Source organism: Haliaeetus albicilla, chromosome 1 (genome assembly GCF_947461875.1).
Source record: "Haliaeetus albicilla chromosome 1, bHalAlb1.1, whole genome shotgun sequence".
Lineage (NCBI taxonomy): Eukaryota > Metazoa > Chordata > Aves > Accipitriformes > Accipitridae > Haliaeetus > Haliaeetus albicilla.
The window spans coordinates 67,473,004-67,497,476 of NC_091483.1; the positions used below are offsets into that span (position 1 = coordinate 67,473,004).

General features: G+C 36.6%; 1 long non-coding RNA gene across 5 annotated transcripts in view; it reads right to left on the minus strand.

Annotated features, from left to right (window-relative positions):
- The window catches only part of LOC138685909 (uncharacterized), a 78,487-nt gene extending 55,156 nt beyond the window's left edge, over window positions 1–23,331 (minus strand). For all 5 annotated transcript variants that reach the window (XR_011325309.1, XR_011325307.1, XR_011325314.1 and 2 more), the window contains exons 1-2: window positions 23,219–23,331; window positions 20,192–20,264 (exon numbers count right to left, since the gene is read on the minus strand). This is a non-coding gene — a long non-coding RNA (uncharacterized lncRNA). The remainder of the gene's footprint in view (window positions 1–20,191; window positions 20,265–23,218) is intronic.
- Between the last annotated feature and the right edge of the window lie 1,142 nt (window positions 23,332–24,473).

A 24,473-nucleotide genomic window follows, 5' to 3' on the forward strand; every position in this document is an offset into this window, starting at 1 on the left:
TGATTTGAGATACAATAAGTGAGGATGATTATAGCCTATGAGTTCAAATTGCAGTAAGATTTGAGAATTATCATTGACTGGTTTGATATAGTGCAATATGTGTCAGTACTGCTCCAAGGGAACATACACTCATAATTAAGGTCTACATGGGGTGATGAACAGAAACACCTGGTGCCTCTCCTGGTGTTCACCATGATAGCCTTGTGACAGTTTTTTTAAAATGACCACTTAAAGTTCTGAGGTAAAAGCTAGAAGTCAGTCATCACCTTTAAAATAAAGGCTTTTGAACTTGATCAGCCACACGAAGTTCACACATCAAGTTCATACCAGAGAAGACGAAGTTCTTTGGAATAGCAATTTTCCACTCCATCTACCCATTCTCCAAGACTCTCCTTTCCGCCACCTGCTCCCCCAAACACACTCACCCCAATGGTAACTGCTTTCCTGACACCCCAAGTATTTCTGACTCCAACAGATTTCCTTTTCTATCTCTTTCTCAGCAGTTCACTTCCACCCTTTTCACAGCCCATGTCTCACTCTTTATGCCTCCTTTTTACATTTACCCCAGATTCCTAAAATGGACTGAATGAGCAACTGCAAGTGTGAGGCAGAATAAGGCATGAATTAGTGGGTGACTGAGCTGAACAGGAAAGAAACAGAATGGTGAATGAAATAAAACCGTGTACGTGGGCGATTGTTAGCATGAGGAGAAAAGTAAAGCAAGTAAGTGGGTGGATGAGGAATGAACAATCATAGCTAAGCTGAAGGAGAGAAGTAAAGAACAATTAAGAAACACTGTGAAGAAAAAGGACAAAGAAACAAACGTACTCAGGAAGGTTTTGATGGAAACTTGGGAAAGGGAAGAGAGGGAATTCAAACTGGAATGAAAGTCTTTAAAACACAAAAAGCCACCAGGCCCAAATAAAATAGCAAAGGACTTGAACTAGGAAATACTACAGTAATACAAACCATATAAATAGAAGATAAAAAAAGGAAACCAGAACATGAATGACACATTCACCCCTTTCTTTAAAATAATATAGTTTCTATATGAAAAGGCAGGAAGCTGAAAAGGAATGAGGACTTGGTTCAGGAAGGTGATGAGAGAAACTCTTTCATTCCTCATCTCATAACTCAGCTTCTTATATCCCTCCACATGAGCCTTTCTATCTGCCTCCAGATAAACCGTATACCACAGACCAAGTCCATTCTTGGCATGTATCCTCATTATTCATTTGAAAATCTGGTCACTTCAAATTCAGCACTGCTCTTTTAACCCTCCAAACACCATTTCTTTCAGCCAATTCCTTGTTGTTACTTCCTCCTCATATATCAGGCAAAATAATCAATTTTCTGTTAGGTGATGTCAAGATGCTGTTCTTGAATCTTTATATTCTCATTGTTTTTCCATTGCTTTTAATGCAATTGTTAAAGGAAGAATTTACCCTGTGCTTTAAACTGAGATGAAAAGAAACTGAAAAGAAAGTCCAGATAGACTTAATTTCATTTTTTTTATACCTTTATCTGTGAACAGAAGCAGCAAACAGTAAAAACTAGCACTTTTTTTCCTCACTAAATAGATACAATCTACTAGATAGATTTGGATGTACATCCACAGACTCACATACATATAGAGAAAATCTGGTGACTGCAAACATTTCCCTACTTTGCTACCATAGGTTATGACCAATTATCTCCAATAACTGTATCATGATAACAAAGTGGCATAGGCTTCAGAACAGTCTGCACAATCCTGCTCATGAACTTTGGGTAATTATTGAATATCTGTGTAGCTACTCTGCCACCATCACTCACACTAGCTGAGAATAAGCAAATTTAGATATCTTCTGCACATGCTGTAATTTCTATGTGCCTAGGACAAGCCACAGTTTTCAGGCTGCTTTAAAAACAAAATCCCATTTAAGAAAAGAAAAGAATTTAACAAAATTATTTCAACTGGATGTTAAGACAAATACTGAAATAACAAGCTTTGATTACAGTACACCCTAGCCGTATACAGGTCATGATGGATTTCTCATCAATTTGACATGTGGATAGACAAACCATTCAATAAAAATCCTGTATTGGCATTGAGTGAAGTGACACAAATTCCTACTTGTAAGCTGAACTAAAAATAAAGAATAAACTGGAAAAAGCAAAATTTTCCTTGTTTACATGTTAGTGAAAAGTGATCGATAATGCAACGTAGTCATAAAATACTTACTTTGTGGAAAATCAATTTTCTAAAACTAATATTTATAAAACAGCTTCCAGAAAGATTATTAAAAATTGCAAGCAACCTAACCTCAGGGTTAGCTGTAATACAAATGCAGAGCAATTCAGAGACTAAATATTCTTACCATGTCAGATTATTAGAGACTAGCATTAGCATTTGTACCAAAAACAAGCTAAATTATGAATGCATGCTCAACTGGGGTAAAAATGTTGCTTTTAAATTGTGCCTTATGAGGTCATGTTGTTGAATAACCAACTCTGAACATCTTCTACTTAAGGACATCATGTCAAGCCTATTATCTGCTAAATGTGCCTATTAGAGTAAATGTATTCACTTACATGCTTTAGACGTTGCAGTGGGGTGAAGAACAGATTTCAAAATAACAGTATAGGTACATCAGCCAAACCACTTCAGAAACCTTGGAACATGTTTTGAAAGAAACTAGAGAGCTAGCAGAATCTATGAGCTAAAACATTGAATCTATACTTTGCCTTACATTAAATCAAGCCAGAAACGTATCCTGGAATAGAAATGATTAAGAGAACCAGTAAAAAAAAAAAAATCACCTCTTTACTATGATAAATTTTTTAATAGAAGACTTGTCTCTTCTCCCCATTATGAAACATTCATGAGCATTTAATATCTGTACACTTTGAATCTTCTTTGTGGGTAAAAGTGCAACTGGCTATTTATGCAATAGTATCTAATGACAGGACATGTTAGGGAATCAGATCTAATTTAGACTGAGTAATCTTGTTCAACGCTGTCTGCTTAATATCAAAAATTGAAGCCAGAGGTTACTATGTGTAGTTCACTGAAGAGAGAAGTGGCATTAAAATCAGGAGACATCAGATCTTTTCCTGCCTTTGCTACTGAGTCAATTTTGGGGCTTGAGCAAATAATTTACATATACATATATATGTATGTGTGTATATATATATATATATGTGCATAGATGTAGATGCATGTGTTTGTGCATACACAAAATGTGAACACAAAGTGTGCAAAATGTGAACACTCCTCTTCAGAATGCTGAGTGCTCTTTTTAAACCCTTTCAAAATAGATCCCAAAGCACAAAGTATTTCGAGGAATACAATATATTACTTACTAGATACCACTGGTTTTTTTCTTACCATAATATCTTATGGAGCATATTGATGCTTAAAAGTCAGTACAAAATTTGTGTGCTACATTATAATGAATGCTGAGGGAGACTCAAAGGAATAAATTTATCCAACTCCAAAATATTTCATTAATCCACAATACACTTAGGTAACAGGTAAAGACTAGATTGGCTGTGAAATGAAGACAACATAGCTAGATTTCCTTAGACAAGTACCTCACAAGCATGAAAGCTAACACATTTTTTGTTTTTTCATGCCAAAGTTATAGATTTGAAGAGCTTTAAGCTCAGGTCATTTGTAGCTACTCTTATCTACACAAACACAGTCTGAAAATTTGGTTTCATGCTTTTCAGTTTAGGAAGTATCATATCTATGTGTGTGTGTTTACAGAAGACACCCAGAAATCTTACTCTGAAATGAAGATTTCAAAGCACAGTAATTAGTTTCTTATATTTTCAATAAACAAATACTGACATTGATTTGCACCTGAACAGGGGGGGAATTAACCAAATGTGACTTGCAAGTAGAAAGGTTTTTCTTTTTTTTTTCCCCCCAGTTATATTTTTGTGGCCTTCCCTGGAGTCTATAAATAAAACAGAACAGTGGCTCTGCTTTGGCAAGTGAAAAATCAGATTTCAAGAAGGACTTGAGATCAACAGACTGATATTTTGTAGACAAAGCCTGGAATATTAGTCCCAGAAGGCCAATATATGCCTTCAGACAGAACTCCACAGTTTTATTTTCTTTATACTTAAAACATTTATGCATATACATGATACTGCCAGCTTTAAAAGCATTAAGTATCATGTTTATCTGTATGGGTTAGGAACATGTCAGTGATGCTTTACAGTGAAATAATACAGAAGGTTTCACATTCCTAGAGAACAAAATTCCATACAAACATTCATTGTCATGAATACCCACAGCATCAAAACAGGGAGCAGCATAATATCCATTAAACAAGTGACACAGAAGGACCAGAGAAATAACTGTGATTTAGCCAGTTTTAGTGTCCAGAGATAAAACAGAAGATAAGCCAGAATTAGAACCGACAAATTCCAGGTGCTCACCCATCACACAGCACTCCGGCATGAGAGAAGACTTGTCTCCAGAATAAGCCTTCTTTCCAGGACACCACAGGCTAATAAACCTTCTCCATTAAAAAGGAGATAAATTTCACTGAGGCATTCCAATCTCTCTAACACTGCCAGAGCACAAGGGCTTGCATGAAATTTAGTCTTATTGCAAAGGTTTCCACTGTGAACTCTTCAGAGCATAGTGCTTGGAGAAGGAAAGGGACATGATACTTTTGTATTACTGTTCTAGTTGATTTTGCCTTTAAATGTCTTATCCTTGGTGTAAGGATATGGTTCATGACTCCCTCAGTTAAAAAGAAGAAATCAGAGAATTTTAAACTTTTGGGGGGCTGCTTAGAACTATTAGAAAATAAATAAAACAATAAAAAGGCATTCATGACTGCAATGAATTAACAGTTGTTTTAAAGCATTCTTAGCATCTCAAAATTTTAAGTTGCTGATAGCTATGACAGTGTCTCTATTCTAGTTACAGTCTACAGGTGAAGGGGCATAAGGCTAAATGGGTTGGAAGGATTAGTAATAAGCTAGAAAAACAGCCTTTGATCTCTAGAAAACATGTGCTCGCTTCCTATCCAGATCTTTACTTACTTGAAACATGCAATTACCATATGGAAGAAGAGTATCTGAAGTGAATACTGAGGTCAACCAGAAAACTAAAAATAACAACAAATATTTTTTCACTTAGGTACCAACTGTGTTTTGTTGGTCTCAGTAAAGACTTCATCCAGGAACTCTCCCCCCAGCACTGATACATCAGGTGTTATATCTGTTGCCACTGGTATATGAGGCATTAATATGTAGTAATATACAAGAATGACTGGAAATATGGATATGTATCTTTAGGCTTTGTTTTAATTAAAGTGCATTGACAACGGAATGAGCTGTCTTTCGCATTCATACGTTATTGACATTGTGATGCTGTAGTTCTGTAGGCCTTTTTACATGTACAGATGGGTCAAGCACCTCCATTGACAGGCTTTTTTAGTATTCTGTACAAACACAAGAAGTGATGGGCAAAGAAAATAAATTGTAAGAGGAAGTTTGGATTTTTGCCATTATGGATGATGTGTAGAGTTCTTCTATCATTAAGACACATGTTCTAATATGTGAAGCCCCATCACCATGATCTGAATGCAGGCTAAATGACTAGGGTAACTGAACCTCAGGGCTTACACAGATCACACACTGCAAGCAGATGTTAAAGTTCACTTCATAGCCAGTACTACCAAGCAGCAAAGCAAGGGTTATGCTGTCCTTTGATGCATGAGACGCTAGAGTTGGAGCTAGTCAAAGAACAGAATTTTCTCAGACATGCTGTATAACCTTGTCAATATCTAAGGAAGGACACTGTGAAAATATGTTTCCTTTCCTCATTCTCATGCCAGATGGACCTATAATTCTTTGTAGTAAATTCCTTGTTCTTGTATTTCTGCATATTAAATAAACTGAGTAGAAGCCTTGTCCATTTTGTTCAGTTACTGACTCAGCCTTTTGTCATGAGTTCTACTTGCATTATTTATTATAATTAATTGTTACACTTCATTGACTATTGAGAAATTTGATCCAAGGACATGCATAATCCTTGAAATTCATATATCTTGATATTACAAGGATCATAAACCTTAAATTAGGAAAGGATGGACTAATGCACATAAATTGCTCTCGTGTACTTTAGGAAAAGCATTAATTGTCTATACCAGGGTGATGGTGTATTTCTGATATCTGTCTATCTGCCACTGATGCCCTTGTTCTTAGCATAAATTAAATGGAACTGTTTATTCCCATAGTTGTTATAATTATGAACCAGCCCATGCAGGAAATCATTTCAGCATATTTATTACTTGAAAATTAGAGAACTTGCTCAAGGAGGCTAGGTACAGCCATGAGTCTAATTAAGTTCCTACTCTTAAGACAGGAAATTCCTCTATTTAGTCTTCCCTTAGCTGAATCATTTGAGGAATACAAAATTATCAATTCTGCTTCACTGTTCTATTACTAAACCCGCATTATAAAACCTTCTCAGTTTCAGCAGAAAATACAGAACTACAGTAGCCTTGAGTTCTCAGTTTTACCATTTGGTATTTGCAGGCTTAGCCAAGCAGTGCTGCTTACAGCGTGCAATAAACACAACAGGAGAGACAATGCTGCTGAAACCATTTAAAGCTGTACTTATTTATGGTTGGGCTTCAGTTGAGCCTCCAGCTGCCTGCCAGCTTCCTTGAGTATTTGCAGCTGAGAAGCTAGCTGTACCTGCAGAAAATGCACAGATCTCAGGGACGTGATAGTAAAGGATCACAGCTGTAAAGACAGATTATTTTTGTCAACTCACTTTTAAACTTTCCTATCCAAGATGATGTTAACTCAGCTTTTCAAGCAGGATCTTCTTTGGCTCCAACCCTACTAGGCAGAGTGTTACATTATTATTTTTTCTTTGGAAAACAAATTTCTCCCCAGTCTCTGAAATTACTCCATTTCAAAAGATGTGAGGCAGAAACCCTAAGGAAAGTAAAGGAATACCTTTTCCCAGTACTGTGCTAGACAATAAAGTAGCTGAGAGACACATAGATGATTTCAGTGTTATGTGTCAGTGAGGTCTTATTGGAATATTAACTAGGCATAATGATTTTTAGAAATTTCTTTGCTTCCTCTTAGAAAAAACAATTTTTGAAAAAAATCATTATAACTGCTCGTTGATTTCATTAAATTTACAAAGCTCAGTTTTCCTATGAAAAGCTGATCGATCAAACAATTTACAAATCTGTCTCCTCAAGAACTCCCCTCCAAATTAAAAAGGGATCTGAGCTAATCACACCACTTCCTTCAAATACATCTGGCTACATAAGTAAGGCTGGCAGTGTCCCTTGAATGAAGAAAACTAACACTTTCTTCCAAAAGGACACAGCAGGGGTTTGTGTGTTAATGGGTGACCTACAAATGCCCTGCTGCAGTCCCCACACAGTTTGTTACCTAAGGACTGTCTCTATTGAAAAGATTCTAATTGGGCTCAACTGCCAGGGCTTGGGAAGTTCACCAGGACCTGTATCAAATCCATCTCCTAAATGGACAGATTCAAGCAGCCTCTATTCCATGGGGCCCATAGTGGGATAAGTTACCTCCAGGGCCCCTTGGCTAGCTCAGGTACCAGGGTGGTATGGCTCCTGCAGCTTTCTGCCAGAGCTATTCTGATGGGAGTTATTCCTTCTTTGCTGTGTTAATCCACATATTACTCAGTATGTTCCTGAAAACCCTTTTTTTTTTGTCAGTGGAGACAGAAGAAAAGAATAATTTCAGCCAAAAAAAAGTTTTCCCCTGTATTTTGGTAGTTATTTAATCCTTGAAAAACATTTCTCTGGGCAAAAGTAAAGATGTTTTCGCAATACTGATTTTAATTTGCTATTCTGTCTCTCTCACATATACACACATTACTTTGAGATACTGTCCTCTGACAGCAGAGATCAATAGACCCTTCATATCTTAAAAACCATCAGGTAACTCTTCAGTGATTAAGGGATTGATTCTGCTCTCTGTTGTGCTGTTGTCAGTCTGGAATAATTGAACAGAAACCAATGAATTTATATTGTTGTAAGTAAGATCACAATCCATTCTCTTACCTAAGATGATCCACTTTGCTTCCCAATCTTATAATAAGAAGAAAAAAAGAAAAAAAGAAAAAAAAAAAGAAAAAAAAAAAGGAAGGGGAGGTAAAAAGCTCTCAAAAAATTATCGCTTTTCTCTTTTGAAATCATTAAGAACTTTTTTTTTACCAGCAATTGAGTTTCATCAACATTGCATATGTTTTATGTAGCTTGCACAGCAGAACGTGTCTTTCCACAGAACAAAAAGCTTCAGCACACTGGTCTTACCTCTCTTTCAACACATGCATACATATGTAAGTATATATGACATTTATACATACATATAGATATGTTTACACACATACATATATACATATATAAGCATACATTCATAGATATACAAGCATCCCATAAAAATATCTGTTGTAGAGGACAATTAATATATAGCAAATATATTTGCTCTCCTGTTCTCTATTTCCTGCCATCTTTTTGAATACTTTTTTCCCTCTTCTGGAGCTCCATGCAAATTTCAAAAGTGTCTTTGTACACATGACTTTGCTTCCTCGCTATTTACAAGACAGCATTTTCATATTTAAGCAAATCTCCTTTTTTCCTGGACTTCCAGATACATTTTAATAAATAATTCTCTAAAAAGGGATTGCTGGGAAACATCCAATCATCTGATATTAAATGGGAAAACTGTAAGTGCAGATTTCTTGGTTTAGACATTCCAAAGAAAGTTAGGGTCATGAGTCAGAAGGGAGGAGACATGCTGTCTGGTTAGCTAAGCATTGAAGAAATAGAAACTAGACTTCATATTATCTCAGGCAGGTCAGTTCCTTAGCCCCTTGAGTGTCTTTTAGTATCCAGTCATCTCATCATTTTTACTTACAGCTTTACTTATAACCCTTATTCTTCACTACTAATTACAAAAAAAACACCATTCTGGCAAGTCCTCAAGCTTCCACCATGTTGCCCACAATAATCTATTTTTTGCCTCAAACAAGTGGCTCTGGAGCTGTGCAAGATAAAGAAGGAAAAGTTGTTCAACATTTTACTCTAAAAGGGCCTATGTTTGGCCGCTCAAATCTAGAACCTCTGCCTCCCCAGTCTCAACTTCCAATATGGTTAATAAGGTAATATGCAATGTGTAAAGGACACGTGTTATTTTGGGGTTTTTTCCCCCTACTCAGTTTCAGTGCATCTGCCCAAAAGTCAATGAGTAGAACGTGTGAGATTTAAGGATGTTTCCATGGGGCAACCATCTGTTTTATGTTTTATTCTTTTCAGAATACAATATTATATTTCAGCTTTATGTGCATTGATTCAGATTTATAACATTTTATGTAACTGTGACCCATCATGATGAATATCACAGATGATGATAGGCTCGTTAAGCACATCTCATTTTAGTCAAACTGCAAGTGGCATTTTGTTTATATGGTTCATTTCGCCAACAAATTAGATTTCAAATTGATTGCTTTCTGAAATGACTTTGTTCATCAATTTCTAGACTAGGCAATTACAAAGACTATACTAGTAATTAATAAGCCTCTGTATCAACAATGTTTTTAAACTGCTTGGTGGTAGTAGTGAAGTTTAAGGGAAGTCAGATGTTAATTATCAGAGCTGCCCAGAATCTGATAAAAGAATACCTCACAGAGATACTTTTTCATAGTGTGAAATTAAAAGCCTAATACCTTTTCCTAAGATAAGACGCTCTTTTCCTCTTAGCCTTAGGTAGAGGAGGGGAAAAAAAGACATTACACCTAATTTGTGAAATATTCAAATAAGAAACTCAATGTGAATGTTTTCAGTCATAAGTGAGAAGATTGACAGGACCTAGATTTAAGTTTTGATTTGCCAGAGACTTGGTGAATGACATTGGTCAAAAGCCTAGGATTTGTTTACATATCAAAATCTAACTCAGAAGGAACGAGTTCGAGTCAAACGAGCCTGGGCAGAATGCTGCAGTAAAGTCAGCACTCTGCTTCTGATCCCTATGCAAGCAAAGGAGCCTTTGACTGTACCTTGCAAAACACCATACAAGTGACTTGCCCACAGCCAGCTACGAACCTCATGTTAGAGTGAACTTTAATCAGTGTTTCTGTTCTTAGTATGTTAAATGAGGAAAACAGCATTTCCTACCTTAGACGATTGACTAAGAAAGGTAATTTGTTGTGAGGCTATCAGACATCATAGCAATATGTGCTCCATCTAATTAATGTAAAGTTCATGTTAAGTCTTCTAATGACAGGTTTTACTGATTTTGGCTGGGACAAGAGTTAATTTCCCCCACGGTAGCTCGTATAGTGCTATGTTTCTGATTTGTGCTGAAAACAGTGTTGATAATGCAGGGATATTTTAGTTATTGCTGAGCAGTGCTTACACAGAGCCAAGGCTTTTTCTGCTTCTCACCCTGCCCCACCAGTGAGTAGGCTAGGGGTGCGCAAGGAGTTGGGAGGGGACACAGCTGGGGCAGCTGACCCCAGCTGACCACAGGGATATCCCACACCATATGATGTCATGCTCAGCAATAAAAGCCAGGTGAAGAAGAAGAAAGGAGGACGTTTGGAGTGATGGCATTTGTCTTCCCAAGTAACCGCTACACATGATGGACCCCTGCTTTCCTGGGGATTGCTGAACATCTGCCTGTCAATGGGAAGTAGTGAATGAATTCCTTATTTGGGTTGTTTGCACATGCAGCTTTTGCTTTACCTGTTAAATTGTCCTTATCTGAATCCACGAGTTTTCTCACTTTTACTCTTCTGATTCTCTTCCCTATCCCACTGGGGGAGAGTGAGCGAGTGGCTGTGTGGGGTTTAGTTGCTGGCCAGGGTTAAACCACAACACAGGTCAAATCTACCCTAAGCCACAGAAAGTTTTTTCCACTGTCTTCACAAAGCTAAAATTTTACCTGATGTGCCTCAAGGTCTCAAAAATATCTCCATGGGAGTCTCTATGTGTAAGACTATCTCCTATTCCTTCCTCTGTGCTGACCAATACCACCTTCTCAATTGTGGGACCAGGTAGACTGTCTTGCAGGATGTTTCTAGGGCAGGTATCCCACTGCATGAGACATGCCAGTTCAGAATGAATTATATTAGGTTTCTGTCCGAAAGCCCAGATGATTTCTAAATTAAAATTTTGAAGGGCTATTAACCCAGGACATAAAGCAGAGCCTTTGGGATTCAGGATAAAAATTAGGAAGGGAAATGTAAAGCATCAATTTTCTCACCCTTTAACAGAAGACCAGATATTAACAATCAGCATTTGCTAAAAATGAATGTAAACAGTTCATGTCTTTGCAAGCTCTGAATATCAGGCTGTGGCACCAAACTATTAAGCTGGCTTACAGCGTGCATCCCTGAATAACTAAAATGCCAGAGTATGGAGAAGAGCCAGCACCTGACGAAAATGGAAATAAAATTTTAAAAGACCATGAGGATTGCAAAGGCCTGAGGTAAGCAATGAGGTGAGGGAGTAAACTAGCAATAACTCTAGCCTAATACACACTAAAAAAAAGTAATAAAAATAAAGAAGCCAGCAGAAAATGGAAGCTTCAAAGGTCCAGAAACTGCAAAGAGTAAAGACAACTGAAATGCACACACTTGTATCTCTGACGCTATTGAAGAGGTTTAAACTTGGACATTGAAGACTACATTCTTAGCAACACTGTCAAAATCTGTTTAAAAAGGATGATTTATTATAGACAAATACTGTTAAGCTTAGCCTACTACACCTCACTTTCTCTCTGGACCAGAATTTTCCATTGTATTCAACAACAATGGAACAGCACATACACTGGAATAATCTGATGATTTTTCAAACTCCTGCTAAACTTTGGAGTTTAGCCCACTTTAAGATATCCAGGCAGCTCAAGCCCCTTTTACACCTGCTGTCCAGGAAAAGACATGTCATTTTTCTGACCATTGTTCTGACTTCTATAGTTCTCAATTTCACTGAAAAAGCCAGTCACAGTATGCATTAACATAACTGCGTGAGATACCTGTCTAGCATTCAACTTTTGCTTTTTTCCAGGAAGCATGTTTTGAATCTTTCCTAAATAATTAATCAAAAGTTAACTGATGGATTTCTCACCAATAACCTTCCTTAAATTTTGTTCCAGGGTTGACCTTCAAGTAGATTTGCACCTGATACTAGATATTATCACTACACTAATAAGCTATAATAAACTACATCATCTTTGTCAGCCATAGATATGATCCCCAATGTTTTATGTATGAAACACTACAGACCAACAAGAGAAACCAAGATTAGTTATTATCATCATGCAAAAATTATTACACAGTTTCTTCAACCTTAACTTAAAAGGACAATTTCTGCTTAAAAACAAAATCCTTTTTCCTCATTAGTAATGACATTTCAGGTTTATACAACTAAAACCATGACTATTACAGCAAGTATTACCAAAAAAGTAGATTCCACTTGGCCTTAATCACTTGGATCATGTGGAAGACATAAACCAGATTATGAAATAAAATGAGTTCAGTTTTCACTTAGATGAGAATGTATTTCCTACATCAGAAAAGTTTATTTTACATGCTGTATTAGCTGTTTAAATAGACTCAATGCATATACTGTAATGAATCCACATATAATACACTGAGGAATTAAAGGCTCAGAGTACTGGAATTAAAGGTTCCATTATTTTTCAGGTAATGTATTTTGCATCACTGTATTATAAGATTGAGGACAGATGCTTTGGCCCTTTGCCTCAACTCTGCAGACGGTTCACCTTATTTATGTGAGTACTTCCTATAAATCCAACAAGTCCCAAGGGTATAGTTAAACATGCATGTAATATTGCCGGATCAGGGCCCTCATCTTGATTTGCTATGCTCACTGGATGCAATTTTTTTCCTGTTGCTGTCAGACTCCTTGTTTGTTAATCATCTTTCCAGATGATTACTCCAGCTTTCCAAGTCAATGTCTGTGTGGGGCCACATTCACACCTAGCAGGTAACTCCTACCTATTTCTGCCTTATTCCATCAGCTTGATGTTTCAATGCATCCAATACAGTCCTCTGCCTGGAACTCACCTTTCCTGAAGCCCCTAAGCTATTTCCTCCTGACCTCACCTTGTTTGATTGCTCCTAGTCCTAGACAAAATATAGACAAAGATTTTAATTTGACAATATTTTATTTGAAAAAAAAAAAGAGATTTCTATATCAACAAGGACTTCAGCAAATTTTAGACACAGTGGTGTACTTGTTTATCTTCTTACTTTAGCTAGACTTTTCAAAGTCCTTTTAATGACCCTAAAAACTTATTACATTGGCTTGTTTGGGCATCTGGGGGGTAGGAAATAAAAAAAAGGTAAAAGAGCTGTATGCTATTTCTAATCCAATTCCCCCATACATGTAGTCCTTCCCTTCTTTCAGCTGGCATTTCCATGCTTGATAGGTTTTCTAGCCACTTCTAAGGACATTACTGCAAATAACAGAGATGCATTGTGTATATTCTGTCTGCACACTATAAGGATTTCATACATCATTTAATTGTTACAGACTCAAAAAGGTCAATGTATTTTTCTTAAAGTTAAGAAACTGATTTTTTTTTTTTTTTTTTTTACCCTGGTTGATGGTTCCATAGTGTTTGCAGAGTAGTCCATTTGGGAGTATAGGAAACTGTCACAGATTTCCTTTTTATTGCACTGCATTAACATCAAAGTCACATACTTTTCACTTAGTAAATGAATAAGAACTAAATTTGTTTTAACCTTGGCAATGTCTGTAGTATTTCTTAGGTAAATCAGCCACTGTTTGCCATCCTTTGATGCAATATTAAACTGACACCATGAATATTTAGAAGCATTTAATTTTCCAAATAGCTCTGCTCACAAACATAATGCAATAGTCCCTGTCCTGGCCATATTCAAACAGAACGATTTCCTCTAACTACTGAATTCCAACCAACTATGTGGTTGCCCATGGCTGTTTTTTGCCCAAGATTAATGCATTTCATCTATAAACTGTATTCCTTCTGTTGCACCAAGTCGCAAATACTACACTTGAGATTTACTCAGATAAAATTAGTAAGTGACTTGCAGGGAAATCACTAGTTAGCAGTATCTTCTATCCAAACTGATTTGCCCCTAGAAAAGTGTGCAGGTATGGCAAGTAAATAATGTTGGTCAACAGGGTTTATAATGATAAACATTTTGACCACTCTTGTGGTTTTAGCGCACAAGATCAGAAAAAAATGAAATTCATAGAGTAGCCATGTGACATTCCTGCCTAAAAGGGAGTCATGCTGGAAGACAAAGAGAACCTGATAATCTTTTTTTTTCTTGTTTTTCCAACAACACAGAACAATATAAAAAGAATCAACTTAGGCTGTTGGTTTGTTCTGAAAGTTATTGTCAACTAAAATCAGTTTTGTTTCTGTACCTTCTTTCCAAAACAGCTCTTTTTCGGGGATAAACTTTTAATTGACTATTGATGGATAAAGAGGAGAATGGGTTAGACCATTAAACATCCCCAGGAGCTGTCAAAAAACTACTCTGGCTCTCAGCCCAGAATTCAGCTTTCATGCCACATAAGGTGTTGGTTGCTCAGGCTTAGAGTATTAATATTGCCTCAGAATAAGAAAAAATATTCCAAGATCACCAAAACAAACCAAAAAAAAAAAAAAAAAAAACCAGTATTTAAGTTGTTAAATTATTTTTTCTTACACTGAAGTAATGGTCTGATTTTCAGAAAAGCTGAAGAGTATGTACTTTTTCTGGACTGGGTACTATATCTGAACATATTTTAAAACATAGAAAACTAAATCAGGATTTAAGAGGCTATATGGAGACAGACTCTGTTTAGTATTCTAGACATTTTGATTTATGACTCTCTTCTTCATCTTCAGGCAAAACTATTGTTTCATCTACCTATATCTTAAAGCTGTATTCTCTCTGGTTAAATATTTAATCTATAACTTTTATTACAGAAAATCTTTTTTCATGATTTATTACGATTAGAAAATTTTAGTTTCTATTAAACAGATTAAATGTATCTTGAAATCAGATTGGTATCAACTCCCTTAAAATTACAATGACATACCAAGATCTTCCCCAGACAGATATAGCTAGAGAACTCATAGCTGAGTTCACAGATGCTTTAAAGATGTAAGTCTGCCTACAGTCTAGACAACATAAGAGATACTGAATATGAAAAGCAGACATCAATTCTATTCAGAAACTAGGTTTGGTAGGTACATAGTATATATAACCTGGAACACTTCAATAATGAAAACAAAAGCATCAGCATTTTGAGTGAAACAAAGCTGATAGATTGCATAAGTAAACATCCCAGTGGCTTTTTTCATCATGCAACTCTAATATTCCATGAAGGAACAAATTAATGTTCTTAAGCGGTTCCTCCCCAGTGAATACTAAATACAAGGCTTAGGATTTATTGATTGCAACCATTCCACAGGGTAAGTATGCTCTGCAGTGTGCCCAGCAGTCTTAGTTTTGATTGAGCCAGTCTGGGGGACATATTGAAGCACACTGTAGGTTTCTCTTTGGCTATGCACCCAACTTTCATTTTCTATTTGTATTTGGAACATGGCCTAAGGGCAGAAAGTACTTGCTTCACAGTCTAGACAGAGTCAATATCAGCGCTTTCTGAAAACAAACATAATTCTTTTATTTCCACGCAAATCTGCAAAGTTCTGCAAAGAACTCCCAACCATATATACCAGGAGGAGATCTCTGACACCAACCGGCTTTGATCTTGTAGGAAAAGGTACATTGGAAGTGTATGTTGAAGCTAAGCAAATTCAAAATAAAGTGTTCCTTTTTTGAAAGTCCCAGTGGCATTTATCCTTTAGAATGACTTAGGAAAGTAACAATTTCATTATCACCTGAAAGCCTTTCCTCAAGACTAAACATCTTTCCAAAAGATAAGCTATCTCACAGAGGTATCTTGAATTTTATGTTTACTGGGAGAGTTTCTATCATGTATGTAATGCCAGATTGAGACAGGGTTAATGCACAAGTCCCTACATACAACAGTATGAAGAACGTCTCCAAGAACTGTGGACATTCAATAGTGATCATGGTCAAAATCTCAGTTTTTCTCATTTCCTCTTCTTTCAGTGACTCCTGACTCTGCAGAGTGCAATGTGCTCCAAGAAATTTATGAATGCATGAGAAGCTCTTGAACATTTTGCTTATTCAGAGCCTGAAAGAACTATTAACTGGCTAAGAAAAAAATTGTCCTTTTCCACAACACACTTAACAAAGCAAGATGTTGTGGTCATTGCTCAAAGCATACGTGACACATTCAAAACTCTTCTCTGTTACTTACATATTTTGAACCTGCACATGGCAAGAAGCCAATTCTTTAGAAAATATCTATACCACAAACTTTTCCTCACTACTTTCCATTTACTGTGTTTTATTTTATTAATATGGTAGTTACCATCGTAGTTCAAACACAACTTGTGGGTGCTTGACAGATTAACACAATGTTATTATTACTCAGATTATAGATATCATATCACAACCATACATATTGCCTGACTAGACAGGCAGCTTACATGACTAATTTTAAGTAGATGCCTAACTTTAATATGTGGAAAAGTTAATGAATCCAACTCCTACCATTTAAGACATTATTGTTTAATCTCTATAACCAGTGCAAATAAACAAGAATTACTGGGAATCTTTGATATATTTTTTTCTGAAGATGCATACTGAGGACCCACACTTGCCTTTTATTGTGTGCTGAAACTGTTTATGCCTCTTCTGTATTTAAGAAACTGGCATTTGGAAAATATTTCCTCTTGTATTTTTTTCTACTATCTTAACTAGCTTTGATATGCAAAATATTTTAAATATAAATCATTTAAATCTTTACAGAATCTAATAGCAAAGAAAAAGGCTAGTTCAAGACATATTTAATGTAGTATTGCCTACTTATGATGTTTAAAAGGTTCAGGTGTTTTTAACACTTCACATTCTGAACTCATAAGATTACCTAAGCTCAGTTTTTATTTTTGATGCTCTTACTTGACAAAGAATTGCTTGCAGAGATTACTTTCTCAGCTCCAAAAAAAACCAACCAACTAAAAAAAAAAAATTTTTTTACTTTTAAAATATCAAAATTTAATTCACTTTCTAAATTTTGAAGTACTTGGCTCATAATTCTGATGCTTCTGTTGGGCACGTGTTATGAAGTGATTTCTGCAAGGCATAAATATGGTTATTGCAGGAGTCTTGGTCTAGAGGTCACATGAATATAAAGGAGAAAGTCTTGAACAAGAAGGTAAAACAGTTTTAGAAAAAACTGTTAGCATTAACGGAAGAGGAATGTGCCCCATCTAGAAAAAGATATGGAGGGAAGTAAACAAAAAGAACCACACCAGTGACTGGATAGCACTAAATAAACTGAAAAGCATATTGTGTGCCCTTTCCCCGCCCCATAAGATAGAATAGCTCATGTATGGTATAAAAAAAGTCAACTGCATTAGAAATACCTGATTTTATATCATTGATTTCTATACTAACAGAGTCTGATCAGTTTCAAACATGTTTCTGATGTTTTCAAGCTTTTATTGTTGGGTTTTCTTCTTTTTCCCTAAGGCCACTGTGTCTTTTATTCAAACTCTTTCTACAGGATTTATTGCCAGACACCCCAAAGTTATAAAAAGTGCTTTTCTAACAAATGTAAATTTTGCCTCTTGGCCGAAACATAGTAGCATTAGCAAATTAGCTTTGGGAGTGAAAAGCTACACAGAGAAATGGAAGAAAGTAAAATTGTCATGTTAAAAATTTACCACAGTGCTGGACTGTTCTGTGTCTGATAGCAAAAGGCCGTGAGCACTGCAGTGGACAACAAACAGGCTCAGTGCTAACGGAAGACTGTTTTTTCCTAAATCACAAATTATTCTATAGAGCCTAGGTTTCCTGAAGAAGCCTTTTATCCAAACATTTCCTTGGTCCAATCTATTGTAATGTATTTAATCTAATTTATTTGCGGTTCGTGAGAAATGCAGAACATTAATCATGTCTCCTTTTAGTTTTCTCTGCAATTATATGAAACTTGCTTTTGCCCTCTCACACACCATTGTAAATCAGAAGTAAATTTACTGAATTAGGTGGAATCCACTGGAACAAAGTGGTATAAGTAAATGAAGAATCAGGTTCTTTATACTTTAATTCATTGTTCTTACTTTCTTCCCTTTCCTGCCCCCCATCATTATTTTAGCGCAGAGGTAACTAAGGTCAGTATATTTTGCTTTCACCCTTGATCATGGTTACATCTTCACTATATTTATAGTGAATGAGACAGATCAAAGAACTCTAAATCAGCTGCAGAAATAGCTAAAGCTTGCTTAAACAACAGCTGAGAAACACTTTGCACGCACCATTTGACCTAACCTCAACTCTGCCCTCATGATGGATGAAGAAATGCAGCTTTCTGGCTGAGCAACAGAAGTAGTGGGAAACATTTACCAGCACAAATTATAATGGTAGATGGAGTACCATGTTCATTTATGAAACCTCAGACTTTCCAAAAAATTCTCTTTCAACCAGACAGCAAACATGGAAATACTCAACTTGAAAAGGAACATTTTTCTCCCAAGATAATGCAGATGACAACTGAAAATTGCTGTTTGTTTTAACTAGAACCACTACCACAACTCCAGAAAATCTTAAGTACTTCTAGATAATAATGCTTTAAGCTCACTTTATATGTCAAGGGATGCTCTTATCCCCACACACATAAGAAAATGAAAAAAACATTCAGGGGAAATGTTTCCCTGACATTTTGGAAGCAGTGAAATCAGTACACAGGGCAAATGGTAGAGTCAGGTCACAGCATGTTCATACATAGCATGTCAATAAAAGTAATTAGCTGATGCAGGCTGAGCTATGGTTTCTTTTTTTAATCCTGAATGACTATTTGAAGCAGTTACTAATAGAAAGGGGAAAATCACCCATTGGCTAGCTTCCATTTGAGAGGCATATGCTAGTAATCTCACATCTAAATATTTGATTGATGTGGCATTCAAGTACTTCAGAAACTACCCCCTCATGCACTGTCATAAGTCAAACCATGGAGTCTTCGAAGAGCCTCGAGTCTACTACAAGTGCCCAATAAAATTTCCTGTGGAGTATTCTTGGCTTTCAGGAATATTTCTGCACAATATATCTCACAGGATATGCTTAGCATCATACATAGACATTCTTCTCAAATCCTACTAATTCTTCTATAAAATATAACAATACAAGGATGAGATGACAGCCTGAAGCATGGATTTCCCTTATTTTGATTAACATTATTTAAGATTTTGAAGAAATACCTGCTCCAGAGTAGAACATTCATAGTCTGTGAATAGTTTCTAGATTTGTAACAAGTGTCTCAGAAGTGCAAGAGCCAAATAGATATTCCTTCCCAAAGAGATGTTCCAGCTTGTCAGATCCAAGTACATTTGCTGTTTAACACAGGGAGTTGACATTGCTAGAGCTATATCATCCAGTAGGCAAATCAAATATTTTCTCCTATGGTCAAAGCATTTGGCACTTTTCATATGTATAGTTGCAATTCAGTGATTAAAGAGGGATTCTTTTTTCTGTATGTTTCATTACACACCTTCAGCACACAGAAAAGCTGAAAGCATCTCCAGTGATCTTGGACTCACCGTGTACAGGAACTTCATGTTTAGTATAACTCCTGGCTTTTGTTAGCATTTATGATGTTTTTCTTGCCAGAAAAATCACACTGCTAGAATATCTACCATACATCTTTACCTTGGGATATGGGAAACAAGTTTAGGGAGTTTCCAAACACAATTCAAAGGTACTTAAAGTCTGTTTGCTTAGCATCTGAATATAATCATGTAGTTAGACTTCTCATTCAATTTGCAACTTCACCTAAAACATTACGAAGAGAAACATTTTCTGTTTCCTATCTAGTTTACTTGTCTTCTGTGCCATGTTTTATATTGAAAGAGCAGCTGTTTGATGATAGAATATTAATTGATTTTCTCTCTCTTTCTTAAGAATCTCTAGGATACACCTGGATATGACATAAGACAAAAAGTAGAAAAAGAAAATGGCTCAAAATGAAACCTAACCCTTCTGACTAATTTATAAGACAAAGTCTGTAAAAAACAAAGAACTTTTAAATCTTACCTTCAGGCCTGGTATCTTATCTCACGGTGACAGAGCACCCAACTTTAGTTGATTATAGTTAGTTTGGTTTTACCTATTGGAGAGGAAATGCTGTCAGGCAATTATCATAGATGAAAGATGAAATTTTCTGTTTTGTTTAGTTTTGTTTTGTTTTTCCAAAGTAGGTCTCTAGCTTCATAGACCTACCTAAACAGGGAATCATGAAACATCCCTTTCTTTCCTGACCACAATGTCCTAATTGCCTGCTAGATTCTAATACTCAATTTCAACTCTATTTGCATTTGTGTCTATGCAAAATTATGCTTATTTCGTGTGGAAGATCAGGGCACTTGGGATGCACGATAGGCCTACATATTCACTCATGAGTGAAAATGCATAAATCATCCTGCTGTTGTCAAAAATGTAAAGAGAAACAAGAGTGCATTTTATGATGGTCAAGTCCTTAAAATCTAGTCCCTCCATAAAGAGGTAAGATTCTTGTCTGATTTTGTGTTATCATTTCACTATCTGGAATGGGAGGAAGTAGCAGGGGGCAAAGTTCAGGATTCTTCTCTCTTTTTCCTCTTCCAACATTGCTACATCATTCTAGGTCTGAATCCACATTAGCACTCACCTGCTCCATCAGGGGATGTCTTCAGGGGAAAAGGTCTTTACCATGGCAGAACCTGCATTCTGATGACTAAATTAATGTGTGAGGACTCGCTAATCTGCCAAACACCAAAAACATTTCAATAATGAGTAGCTGAAGTCAATAGATTTCAAAATGGAATTGAAACTCCATTCTAGATCATGGAAGAGCTTATTAACTGACTGTAACAAATTTGCCATAAGTAAGGACTTTCAACCGAAGTTGGATTCTTTTTTGAAAAATAGCAGGAGACAAGAAAAATATTCTCATTCACTGCATATTGTCAGTCTAGATACAGTGAATGGAATTTTATGGTCTGGTATGTAACAGGACAGACTGGACACCTTAAAATGGCCTTAAAACATTCAAAAATTATACAGATTTGCACTGCCTCCCCTCTTCTGTCCAACATGCCCTCATACACCCATTCAGTAGCTAAAGACAGCACAGTATATACAGAAGTGTTAGAAAATGAAGAGAGCACATTAAAACACTTAATTTCCATGATACAGGTCATCATTTGCCAGTATATTTTCAATTTTAAGTACCTGGGTACCACTTAAACCAGAAATATTCCTGAAAAAAAAATGACCATGAAGCAGGTTTCTGCCCTACCTTTTGCATACTCTAATGACTCTGTGTCTGTGCCATAAATTTTCCCTGAAAAGAGCTGCACGATTCTTTTACCAAAACATACCAAAGATCAGCTTTTTCCAGAATATCAGTTCATTTCTATGTTGTTTTCATTTCTTTAAGGATCTATAGACATTGTTTTCTTTTCTTTAAGGAGCTATAGATATTGAGTGAATGAACTGAATGACTTTAAGGAATTATAAAAAAAAATTTGAATTCCTCAATTTTCTCTTGTTAACATTTTGCAGTGAGGTTGAACGCTACATTGCATAAGTATCAGATTGCCTTCAAAGTGTCAAAAACTGTAGAGATATCTTCCGGTTTGTGTGTCTGAAGAGTGTAACTATTTTCCCCTTGTGTATTTTATCATTCTTTCATTTGTTAAAAAAATTCCTTTTATGTGTGAGATCATTTCCTTTTCTATCTCCTATAGTAGGATTTAGATCTACCATGTCACCCTTGTGACACTAGGCTTGAATTTTCCAGGTCTCTGATAAAGCATTTTTCGTGACAGGCCAAGGTTTCTGTCAGTAGTCCATCAGAGCATCATGTTAAAGGATAAAAACCTATCTGATTTCAGAAACTTTTAATTTACTTCTGCATTCATGGGAAACAGAAAATAAGATTTAACATGCAGGAGGGTCTACAGATTTCATCAGTAGTTTGTAGATTATTTGTTTTTCAGACATATAGTAATGTAGTGTCTGGGTGCCAACATAAACTACTAAATAAATAACTTCTAATGCTTTAATCTGCATGTTAGTTTACAAGGAAACTGTACACCTTTCCCAAAAGACATATCAGCTGCATGGTCTTTGACAGCAAGTGAAACAGATTATATGCAAATCCAGAAATGTGCTACTCTGGCTTTAATCCTCTTTTGTCTGTGGTATGCAGCTGCAGTTTTAGGCAATATGATGAAGCAAATAGGCCACACCAGATTTGCTAACAACAAAAAAATGTTGGAAAAATATTTATGGTAAATTATTCAAATGTTCTTCTCCCATCAAATGTTCAGAACATTAACATATTTCAAATGCTAAATAGTTGCAAGTGCTTGGGATGTTAAATTATTCATTAAAGGAAGTGGGTGAGGTCATCTGAATGTTATTAATTATGGGATGGATGCAGTGGCATGCATCTTCAGATGACTGTTCTTCAGTTATTGGCCATAACCCTGAGTAAGGCTGAGCACCTTCAACTCATGCAGTTTACTGAAAGCTGAAGCGCAGCATGTAATCATGACTCCAGGAGTTGTTTGCAGGAGAGTCTGTTCTGGTTAGACAACGTTTTCTCTAGACTTACCTGCGCAACGACCTGTTCAGTATTGCTTGCAAGAATGTCAGAAATACTGAAATAAACTCAGTTGCAACATTTTCCACAAATAACATTTGAAATACCTTGCATTCTCATCATAAAGTAGTGTTTACATATGGCTCAGGAAAGACAACTTAAAACAATTGCTACATATAAAAAGTCCTGTTTTTCAGGACTCCACCCTGTAAAAGGGGCATGGCCAAGCCATGTGCTGCAGGTCAGACGAGGTCCACCATAACATGCTATACACAGAGAGGTTTACATCCTGCTTTTCTGTTCCAGCACTTGCATCTTTCCTATAGACCAGGCTAAGCAACTGAGAAACAGTTACAAATGAAGCCTGCTAAGGTTTCTCTGTCCATCTGATGGCCTTCGCAGGAGGTTCAACTCCTTCCACACTGGCACTCATTCGAACAGCTTACAGTGCAAAGCAAGCAGCAGCTACCCACCTGCACAGGCAGAAGGAAGAACTGACCCAAAAGGGACAGCTGCCATGACTTCTCAGCACTTTGATCTGTTCATGTTCCTTCCTAAGGTTTAGCCACAGGGAAGAGGAATGAGCCTTCCAGCTCTCTAGAAAGATTTCCTGGGGTGGAGGTTGAAATCTGAGATGGTGTCTAGTTGATGGAAGCTGACAGGTTGAAATGCCACATGAGCTTTCTCCTTCTTTGACTTTTCCATCTCTTTCTATCTGGTACTATATTTGCTTTTGATACTTACAACAGGACTGTCCAGCCTGTTACTTGTTTGAAGGAGTGACTGTAGGTTTCTTTTTACTCCCTTTCTCCATTTACTTACTCCTTTTTCTCAGTTATTACTCAGTTTGGCTGTGAGTTTCTGCCGTTATTTCCTCCTACACAAACCTGTAGGATTGCAGACTGCAGTGAAATGGAAGAACTCCTCCAACCCCCCAAAAAAATCTCCTCAGAGGTATTATTTTTCAAATTTCAAGATTTTTCAAGCAGTTTAATCATTTCAGACTCAATGATATACTGATGCTAGATATAAACTAGTGAATCCATCCCTCCTCTTTCAGATACATAGGCCAGTTCATAGAAATCACTTCCTCGGTTCATGTGGTTGTTAAAGGATTCTCAAGATAAACTCTGTGACTTTTTTCCAGTGACCTGCAACCCACTCTTTGCATGTGTTGCTAGTCATATGGTGAAGGACCCTGAAAGGCTCTGAAATGTTCCTGAAAGGCCCCCAAAAGCCAGGCGGCCCACTTTCACAAGTGCTTGGGTATCAATTCTGCTGATATATGTGCATGAGCCTGCAAGAGCATAGAGCTCAGCTTGGGCTGTAAGAAACAATTGACATACTGAGTAGAATTTGGGGTGGCTGGCTCACACTGAGCATCCAGCTGTTCTATGCCGTACTGTCATGTTTATCCCAGTAGATAATGTAAAGCTAGTTCAGGAGACATCAGCTGCCGCCACTGCAATATAGGTATAACCACTAAAGGTAGCAGTCTTCATAAAATTCATATTGTTGCAAAAAAAAATCCACACTCCTCACTCTAACAGGTAAAAGTAGATAGCATAGGAGCACCAGCTTCTCTTTAATGTAGCAATAGACGGTGTGTTGGCAGCGTCATGCTATTAACATGGTTCTAAGTACGTATCATCAACAACTCTCATAACTCACTGGCAGCATGACTATATTCTGGAATGAGAATACAAATGTAGAATGGAGAGCAAGTTG